Source organism: Crocodylus porosus, unplaced genomic scaffold (genome assembly GCF_001723895.1).
Source record: "Crocodylus porosus isolate Cpor-Errol unplaced genomic scaffold, CroPor_comp1, whole genome shotgun sequence".
Lineage (NCBI taxonomy): Eukaryota > Metazoa > Chordata > Crocodylia > Crocodylidae > Crocodylus > Crocodylus porosus.
In genome coordinates, this window is record NW_017728943.1 from 81,003,643 (window position 1) to 81,012,563 (window position 8,921).

The window sequence follows — 8,921 nt, forward strand, 5'->3', positions numbered from 1 at the left end:
CTGAGGGGAACCGGTCCCATGCCCAGGTCCCTTTGCTCTCTGACACTGCAGCCACCTGCACTAGGACCCAACCCCTCACAAAGATGGCACCCGCCTCCTACACTCGTCCCTCACAAAGATGGCTCCCGCTTTCCACCCGCGCCCCTCGCAAAGATGGTGGCGAGGGAAGCCCGCTAGAAAGCTCCCTCTGCCCCTCACCAAAGATGGCGGCGGATTTGCCTCGTGCCCCTCCCAAAGATGGCGGCGAGCGGCTCGGGCTCTGTTTCCCCTCGCTAGTGGCAGTGCGTGGCAGTCCCGAGCTGGGGGCGCTGTGCGCATGCGCGGCCCGGGACCCGGCGGGACCATGGTCAAGAAGAAGCGAGAGGGGCTGCGCGTGGCCCAGGAGGTGAGGGGCTGGTGTCGGGCGGGGGGGCAGTACGTGCATGGGCAAGTGTAAGTGCAGGGGTGCATGAGCAGGGAGGAAGTGGAGGGTGTCGAGCTCCGTCCCAGAGCCCCCCCCAAAGCGCCCTTTGCTCTAGGGTCACTTCTGCTGCCCCCTGCGGTGCTGCAGCCCCTAAGCCCTGGGGTGTGCAAGGTGCCTCCTATGGGGTGTGCCAGCAATGCCCATCTGCTCCTGTGTCTTTTTCCCTCCTGGTTTTCTGGCCGAGCAAGTGATGGGACTTGAGGCTGGGGTCTCTCTTCTGGCCGGGGCAGGTATTTTTCAGCCGGTTGAAATTCTCCTGGCTCGGAGGCCATGGTGTCCTGGTTTAAGCAGAAGCCTGTGGTCAGCCAGAAACCCTCCAGAGCCAGCGGGCCAGGGTGTGAAAGCTGGCCCTAGCAATTGCCAAGCCCCTGGGACTGGCCCTACCAGACAGCCGCTGAGCCAGGGTGGCTTTGTAGGAAAGCCGCGGGGCTCCCTGCCAGAGCTCAACCTGCTGTCCAGCCTAGGAAGCTCTGCCCGGGCCTGGCTTGGCATCTGTCACCTGTTCTAGGATCTGAGGAACTCGCAGAGCAGCGAGAAGGCTCTGACCTGCAGAAAGCATGTGCACCGCCCTGTACCTTCTGCCTGGTGCTGTAGTGCATTTCCCTCTTGTTGGCTTCACTGCTGTAGCAGGGGCACATGGGTGGGAATATGCATTGGTGGCTTCCATGTGGCGGCTGCTGTCTGTAGGCAGAGTCTTAGACAGACATGAGCAGAATCACTCGTACTGGAGGCTTCTGGAGAAGGGCACTCGCAGTGGATTATGGAGACCACTTGCAGCCCTGCCCTTACCAGCTGCCCTGTAGTTAAAAAAGCCAGCCTGGCCTATGTAATTAATCTCTCCACAGCAAGGGCCAGCATGGATGCAGCTTAATCCTAATGAAAAGCTCTACAGTATTAAACCAGCATATGCGCATGACAGATGTCAGTGTTTGTAAGTAAGGAGTGGGAAAAGGGATGATTTTAAATGAAGAGTCTCCTACTTGGGGATTTCCTGATCTTCAAGATTGTGGAAGGTGCCTGTTGTTGCTAAACCTCATTTATGCTTGTTCTCCACCTCCTCAGAACCTGGAGGCTGGTCTCTGCCTCCAGATTCCCAGAAATGGTCACCCAGAGCACCAGCCTTCTTGCCAGGCCCCTGCTGAAAACCCCCAGTTAGTGGTGTCAGTAGTGGAGGTGCCCTGGGTGTGCCAAAAGAAGGTCCTGGCCAACATCAGCCATATCAGGGACCTCCTGGACTATGCCAGGCAGAAGTTGGCAGATTCTGCTGAGCTGGCCATGGAGCTGCCCACTCTGCATGTGCCCTGCCTCCTACTCCAGGATGTTGAGGCCGCCATGCTGCTCTCGCCCACATTAATCAGGTCCTGTGCAAGGGCAGTCCCCATGCCCCAGTGTCCACCAGCCCTCTGGAGCTTGTCATGAGGCAACTGCCTTGGCAGGCCCCATGGCGCTCCCCACCTCACCATCTTAGCAGGCTGGGGGGCACCAAGCTGGTCCACTTTTGAACCACCCACTGCCACCAGCTCTACACACTTCTTCTCTGTGCCACCCACCACTATGTTCTCACATCCTACCCAGACAGCAAGTGGTGGGACAGCCTAGGTGGGGATGGGGGTGGAGGCCTCCAGTGGACAAGTCTGTATTCCACCTTGATCCCATGAGCCACTGGCAACCTCAGCTGGTGGCTCCTCCACAGAGCCATTGCCACAGGCCTGTCTAGTATGGTTCATGGATGCCCCTGACACCTGCTTGTTTTGTGAGCAGAGAGAGACCCTGGCACATGCCCACTTGGAGAGTACCAGGCTACAGTCCCTGTACTGCCTTCTCCAGAACCCCATGCTGCACGTTCCCTGCTGCTTACTCCACAAGGTAAAGGCTGCCTTGCCTCCCACTGTCCTCATCTATATCAGCCAGGTCCTGTACAAGGGCAGTCCCCACCCCTGGTATTCCCCAGCTCTCTAGAGCTAGTCATGGGACTACTGCCTCAGCAGGCCCCACTGCTCCCTGCCCCACCATCTCAGTAGGCTGGGGGATAAAAAGCCAGTCTACCTTTGAACAGCCCACCACTGCCAGCTGTACAGGCTTGTGCTCTGCATAAGCCATCATCCCATCCCTGTATCCCGCCCCAGCAACAAGTGGCGGGACACCCTACATGAAGGTGGAGGCGAAGGTCCTTGGTGGACAAGTCTGTATTCCACCTTGATCCCATGAACCACCAGGGACCTCAGCTGGTGCCTCCTCCACGGAGCCGTCACCACAGGCGTGTATCTGGCACACTCTAGGGAGTGCCCCTTTTGCCAGTAGAGGAAGACCCTGGCCCATGGCTACCTCGAGCGTGCCAGGTTGCAGCGCCTCTTTTGCCTCCTCCAGAACCTCCTGCTGAGGTTTTGCCTGCACTTCTTCCTGCGCCATGTTTTGTTATGCATTTCCCATCTGTGATCCCATCAAGCCCCGGGACCTCCTGCTCAACTGCCAAGCTGGCCATCTACAACAGCAGTTCTCAACCTTTTGCACCTTACATCCCACCAACTGTTTTGTCAAAAACCCTGGTCCCACCATGATAAAAACAACGTTCCACAAAATTGCACTGTTCAAGATATCTGTTGATTCATCTATCTGAAGTGCAAACAGCAGATTTTTTTCAATCCAGCAATGAGTTGAAGTCCCACCTACACAACCTTCGAGTCCCACTGGTTGAGAAACACTGCTCTACAAGACCAGAAAGAAGGCTGTGGCTGGGGGAACCCAGATGAGTGTGAAGCCGTCTTCCCATCACTCCTCTGCTCATGTCACCAGGCCAAGTTTCACTGGTCAACATCCACAGGCTCCCTTGACTTGTTCAGGGGATGATGTGGTCTACTTGGTGTCCCCTTCTGGATCTCTTGTTATTAACTTATCACTTTGCTTCTATTCCTGATTTCTTTTTAGTTGCCCCAAGAAATCAGTTGATGTGTCCCCTGTGGCCTCCCTTATTAAGGGAGACTTACAGTTTTTTGTGATGAGCTTAAGCCCATGACCACATCAAATAGGCCTGTGATATTTTAGATGGCAGGGTAGATTTGTGCTTTGTAGACTAGCTAAATCGGAGGTATATAGCATGAGCTTTTGTGAGCCTGAGCTTACTTCATCAGAAGCTGTGAAAGGACATACACAGCATGTTTTCGCCCCCCATCTCCCTTCTTCCCTCCCCTGTCTTGCATCCAAATCACTCTCTTTGACGTGCTGCTCTGTCCATATCTTTTCACAGCATCTGATGAAGTGATCTTAGGCCCACAAAATCTTATGCTGTACATCTCTGATCTAGTTAGCCTGTAAGCAACAAATCTACCCTGCCTACCACTGCTAATTACCTTTCTCTGCAGTATTTGTGCCAAGGTTTCTTTGAAGCAGCATTTTCTGCTGGGCCTTGGACTAGCCAATATTTTCACAACTGGTTTGGATGAGACAATGATTGCAGATGATTTGGGGAATGAGATCAGAAGTCGATATGTTCCTAATGAATAGAAGACCTGGATCAGAACTAGTCAGAATGAGTAGAGAGAAAGATGAGGAAACAGAGGTGTAATTAATTGAGCATATACAAAGCAGACAAATACAGCCAGGGCAAGAGCACCTGTGGAAAGGATTTGGGGCTTGTAATTGCTGCCTCGTGTGCCACAGTGTTGAAAGAAGCCAAAGCCGTGTTGAACTACTTCGATAGAAGCACAGCATGTGGTAGTTTTCTTCTCTGCCTAGCCATGCTTAGGCATCCAGTTAGACAGCAGTTGTCTGTTGGCACCAGATTTCAGTGGTAACAGACCAACAGGAAGTTTAGAGGATGAATGGAAAAAGGCTTGGACAGTAAGCTGTAACAGGAAGAGTTGAGGGAACTGATTTAGATGTTCAGTCTGAAGATGGGACAGCCAAGCTGAGACGTAATAGTGGCTTCCCTCTCTGAGAAGGCAGCTTATAAAGAGAGTGTGACCCAATTACACCTATGGGAGGAGGAGGGATGGAGCATTAGCTGTATTAGCTGGCAGCATAGCAGGCAATTCCACTTAGGTTTTGAAGGGCAGGACTGTTACAGCCTGAGACTTGACATCTGTTTACCAATGTGTGCCTTAAATACTGAAATCCTGCTGCAGTCATGGATGGGTGGACATGCACACAGACACATGCACGTGGAAGGCCCTTCTTACAGCAAAATATTTATGAATGGTAAAACCTCTCAGTCTCTTTAAGCCACAGAGACTGAAGTCTGAGTTTTCAGAATGAAATACCCAAACACCTTACAGCCTCAGTTTTACTAGATAATTGTAATTGTTCATTTGTCAACATCGTTACCTACCTAACATGCCTTTATGACAGTTAAATACACTTTCCATATGGGACTGAATATAACCTGAAGCAAGGCTGTCTTTCTAAGGCCTGTCCCAAACACAGAGTTATGCTGGTTTAGCTAAAGGTGTGATGATGATACACAAATGTGACTTTGTGCCTGGACATACAGCATGTTTACACCAGTGTATTTTAAGCTACCTTTTGCACACTGGTGTAAATTACAACAGGATCTGGAGTAGAGACACGAGCAGCCCTTCTCGGATATGACAGCACCTCACCACTGCATGGCAAGGGAGAAGTTAACAGATCATTTGTACTGAGCAAATGGCTACAACCCCCCAGATTAAGCTGCAGACATAAGATACTTACACTGGTGTAAGTTTAACCCCTAATTTTTCCTGCAGTAGTTCTACATTAGAGTCAAGAAAGTTATTGCGTGGAGCTGTTTGTTGTGTGTCCACTCTGTTTTTTTTAAGCAGGGGAAAAGGTTGATCACATCGAGGTAAAGATGTGTCCAAACCCTTTGTGGACATCGTTGCATCTTCTTAAACCTGGCAAGCAGTGGTTCTGCTTACAAAGCTAAGCTAAATTAATCTGGGTCTGTTTTAAATTGATGCAAGCATGTCCACATCTTGCTTGTTGTTAAACTCCTGCAACTTCTGTTTGTGGACAAGCTCTGAACCTTCAGGCAGAGGGCACTGGAGACGGGACCAGCCCTCAGACCTACCCTGAAGCCTGACAGCAGAGAGAAGGTAGCAAGACTCTTCCCTGAACCCCAGCCATCAAGGGAAGTTTAGTTTTGTGAGGATGCCCCAGAACCTTGTAGGTGGTGCGTCTCTTCTGCTTTAGGGAAGATGATGAGCAGCCATGGTAGATGCTAGAGCTGTTTATGTGGAGGAGGAAGGACTCTAGGAATAGAAGGTGGATGAATGGCTGAAGCTCTTGCTTCCCTTACAGCAGTAACAGGGCTGTGAAAAAATAGGATATAGTTGATTGTTGAAATAATTATAGGAGTCTGCAGAGTGGAAGTGAGAGAGAGCTACTAGCCAAAAGCTGATAGGAAAGATGTTAGTCGTGGCTCAAGTCCTAGGCCCTAGTAGCAATCCCAGCACTCTCCCCTCCTTCCCCCCCCCCCCAATTTACTTGCTTCCAAGCATCTGGAGTTGGTGGTGAGGTACTGTTGTACTTACCTTAGTTAAGGGTTGGGGTGAATGGAAGTGAATCCATTGGTGTGACTATTCCAGTCTCAAATCCTGATTTATTGAACATGTAAGCAATAGCAATGTTTAAGCAGGGCTTTCAATAAAACGCTCAACTTCTAAGCACGTCCTAACAGTCAACAAAGATATTCCTATGCAAGCCTTCCAGCGGGTATCGTGAATTCAGCTGGCCAGGCATCCATCACCACACCAGGGTTCAGTAGTTGTTTCTTTTCCTGTGTTTTGCTCATTCACAATTTAAGGGTTTTTTTCCCTAGGTTTTTATACACCTTTTTTTACAGTTCTGTTCTGTATGTACGAGATATGGTTGTCATAAATATCCACCAATCATCTTTCACAATGGTCTTTTTTCTGTCAGGCTGCTGTCTGTATCCTGCTGTCTTGGACTGCTAAATCACATCTTCTAACTTTTTGCTCATGTGAGTTATAAAAAGGTCAGCCTAAACTGTGACCCCTTGGCTTTTGTATTAATAGCATAGGCACAAAATTGCATAGGCATTTTGCTAAGGCGGCTTTCAGGCCTATAGTACTAGTATCTTCCTGGTAGACTGCCTGCCAAGCTCTTGCATTGGCCTCAACCTAGTAACTTGCTTAGGCCTTTGGCTAGTAGTGGCTGGTCAATCTTTCCAGGTCTGTTGAACTTATCGATAGCATAGGAAATGTTTTGCTGACATACAAAACTATTGTAAGAGCACAACAAGTTGTCAAGCAGTCTATTTGGTCCAAGAATTTAGCTTCTGAATCTCAGTGCGTCTATTCTGTGCTGGGTTGAGAGTCCAACTGAAGCAGTGGACGTGGAAACTACCGACTTGGAAATGGAGAGAACAGCTTCAGACCTGCCAGCAGGTGACAAGGGGCTGCTTCAAGGAGGCTTTTTTTTTTTTTGCCCCTGACTCTTTTATTTGGCTTTGATCTCTTTTGTGAGGTTCAGGAGACGAAAACCTCATTACCAAACACCGTTGGATGCCGACGTGTGTGTGATATGGCTGTTTTCCAGCATCTTAATTGGGAATTCATGAAGGCAGAGGGCGGATGCCAGTTCTTGAAAAGTGCTTTTAACCTTTCTGCTGGGAAGAAAGCTTTTATTAATTCATTACAAAATGTATTAAAAAGGATCCAGCTCAACTCCGTAAGAAGGGCTGTCACTCACCCTTTCTGCCTGCATGTGAGAGGCTCTGGGCTTCCCGCCCAAGACTGCCTGAGCAAATGAGATTTGTAATAAACCATAAGTCAGTTTGGATTAAAATTCACCCCCAGCCTCCATATTCTAGGAGGCCTCCAGATCGCACAAAAGCAAAGCGGGGATTCAGCAAAAATGGCTCTGTGCCTGGCGGTGCATCTCATAGCAAGGGATGCATCTGGTATCCGAACACTGACATGTACAGACCTCCTGGGCTCCCACCGCCTCCTCCCTAAGCACAGCTGGCAGTCAGGTAGCAAGACAGCAACCTGAGGAGGGACAGCAGCATCCGTGCCAAAGGCTCGCACAGTGCTGGATGTTAAATTCCTGCTTCGATTCTTGTTTTAAAGTGAGGTTGGCACTAACTGACAGTGTCTTCTTAAATGAAATCCTCTAACTAGCTGCTAGACGAGCTGTAGAGGGAAAGCTTTCCACGTTCTACACCTCATCCCTTTTCCGGAGGGAGATGCTCCCCCTCCCTGCCCCAATCCCTGCCCTAGGGACCAGGGGTGAAGGAGGAAATTCAGTCTCTACAACCCCTTCACTAGGCTGCCTGCCATTCAGAACCTGGTCATTTTGAGCTGCAATGGGGGTTCTAGGTGGTTCTTTGCAAGGAGCCTGAGCTGCTACCCTCCTGTTTCACACAGGCCTCTGATAGATCAGGGCTGCACCTCACCAGCCTTGCCATGCTTTTGTTAACAGAAACAAATGCTTTCCACCCACAGCTAGTTCAAATGCACGTGTGCTTTTAGGAGAGCTGCCCCTGGGAATTTGCAGAAGTTTTACAGGTTCTCTCGTTCTGTGGTTTCAGCTTCTATGGGGCCCCTGGGAGATTCCCCAGCAAGAAACCATCCTCCATCAGGTTGCTCTGATTTCTGTTCTGTTTTCCTTTAATTGTGTATCTAGGGAAGGAGCTGGTTGGACAGTTTAGCCAGTGAGAAATACACACGCAGCCACGATACATCTGAACTGCTGCTCTGGCACTCCGAGGGCAGCACCACTCTGCCAGTCTGCCTACCTGCTCCTATACCGATCCAGAAATGTTTTTGTGGGCAGGCCCTCAAGCATGCAAGAAGCAAAGATCTCAAAGGCAGTGGCAGCAGGGTATCCCCAAAGCAGCTTTGTTGCCTCCTTCCGGGTGCAAGCAGCAGCAGGTGGGTGGGATGAGCTAAAAAGCAGCACTCCTCAGGAGCACCAGGGAAGCAAAGTAGACCATACCCACAGGGCCTTGGCTCCCAGATCTGAACTCCCCAGCAAAGGCGGTGGTCCTGCTGTATAGGGATGGTGGCAGTGTCACCTTCTCTGAACCATACTCTGCCCTTCCCCAGAGCCTTTCATCTGAGAATCTCAAGCACTTTGTCAACAATTAGTCCCGGTGAAGTTGGTAGCGTTCCCCCAGTTGACAAGTGGGGAAACTGAGGCATGTATGCCAGCTTCCACTGTGGTAAGGTAGTAAGTCATTAGCGGTGACAGGACAGAACCCAGAAATACTGAGTCCAGTCCCCTTTTAACACAGCCTACAATTTGGGGAAAAGGAGGATTTCAGAGGAAGAGATATATGTCCTACCATAATGATCTTCCCCTTTCCCTGAGTCTGCTGCAGATTTTTCCCCTCTTCATAGATTTCATAGACATTAGGGCTGGAAGGGACCTTGGGAGATCATCGAGTCCAGCCCCCTGCCCAAAGGGCAGGAAGTCAGCTGGGGTCATAGGATCCCAGCAAGATAAGCATCCAATTTAC

At 50.2% G+C, this 8,921-nt stretch overlaps 1 protein-coding gene across 1 annotated transcript in view; it reads left to right on the top strand.

Annotated features, from left to right (window-relative positions):
• Positions 1-320: 320 nt before the first annotated feature.
• The window catches only part of CCDC167 (coiled-coil domain containing 167), an 18,311-nt gene continuing 9,710 nt past the window's right edge, over positions 321-8,921 (top strand). The window contains 1 exon segment of the mRNA XM_019549642.1: positions 321-385. The gene's annotated coding sequence lies outside the window, so the exon portion shown is untranslated.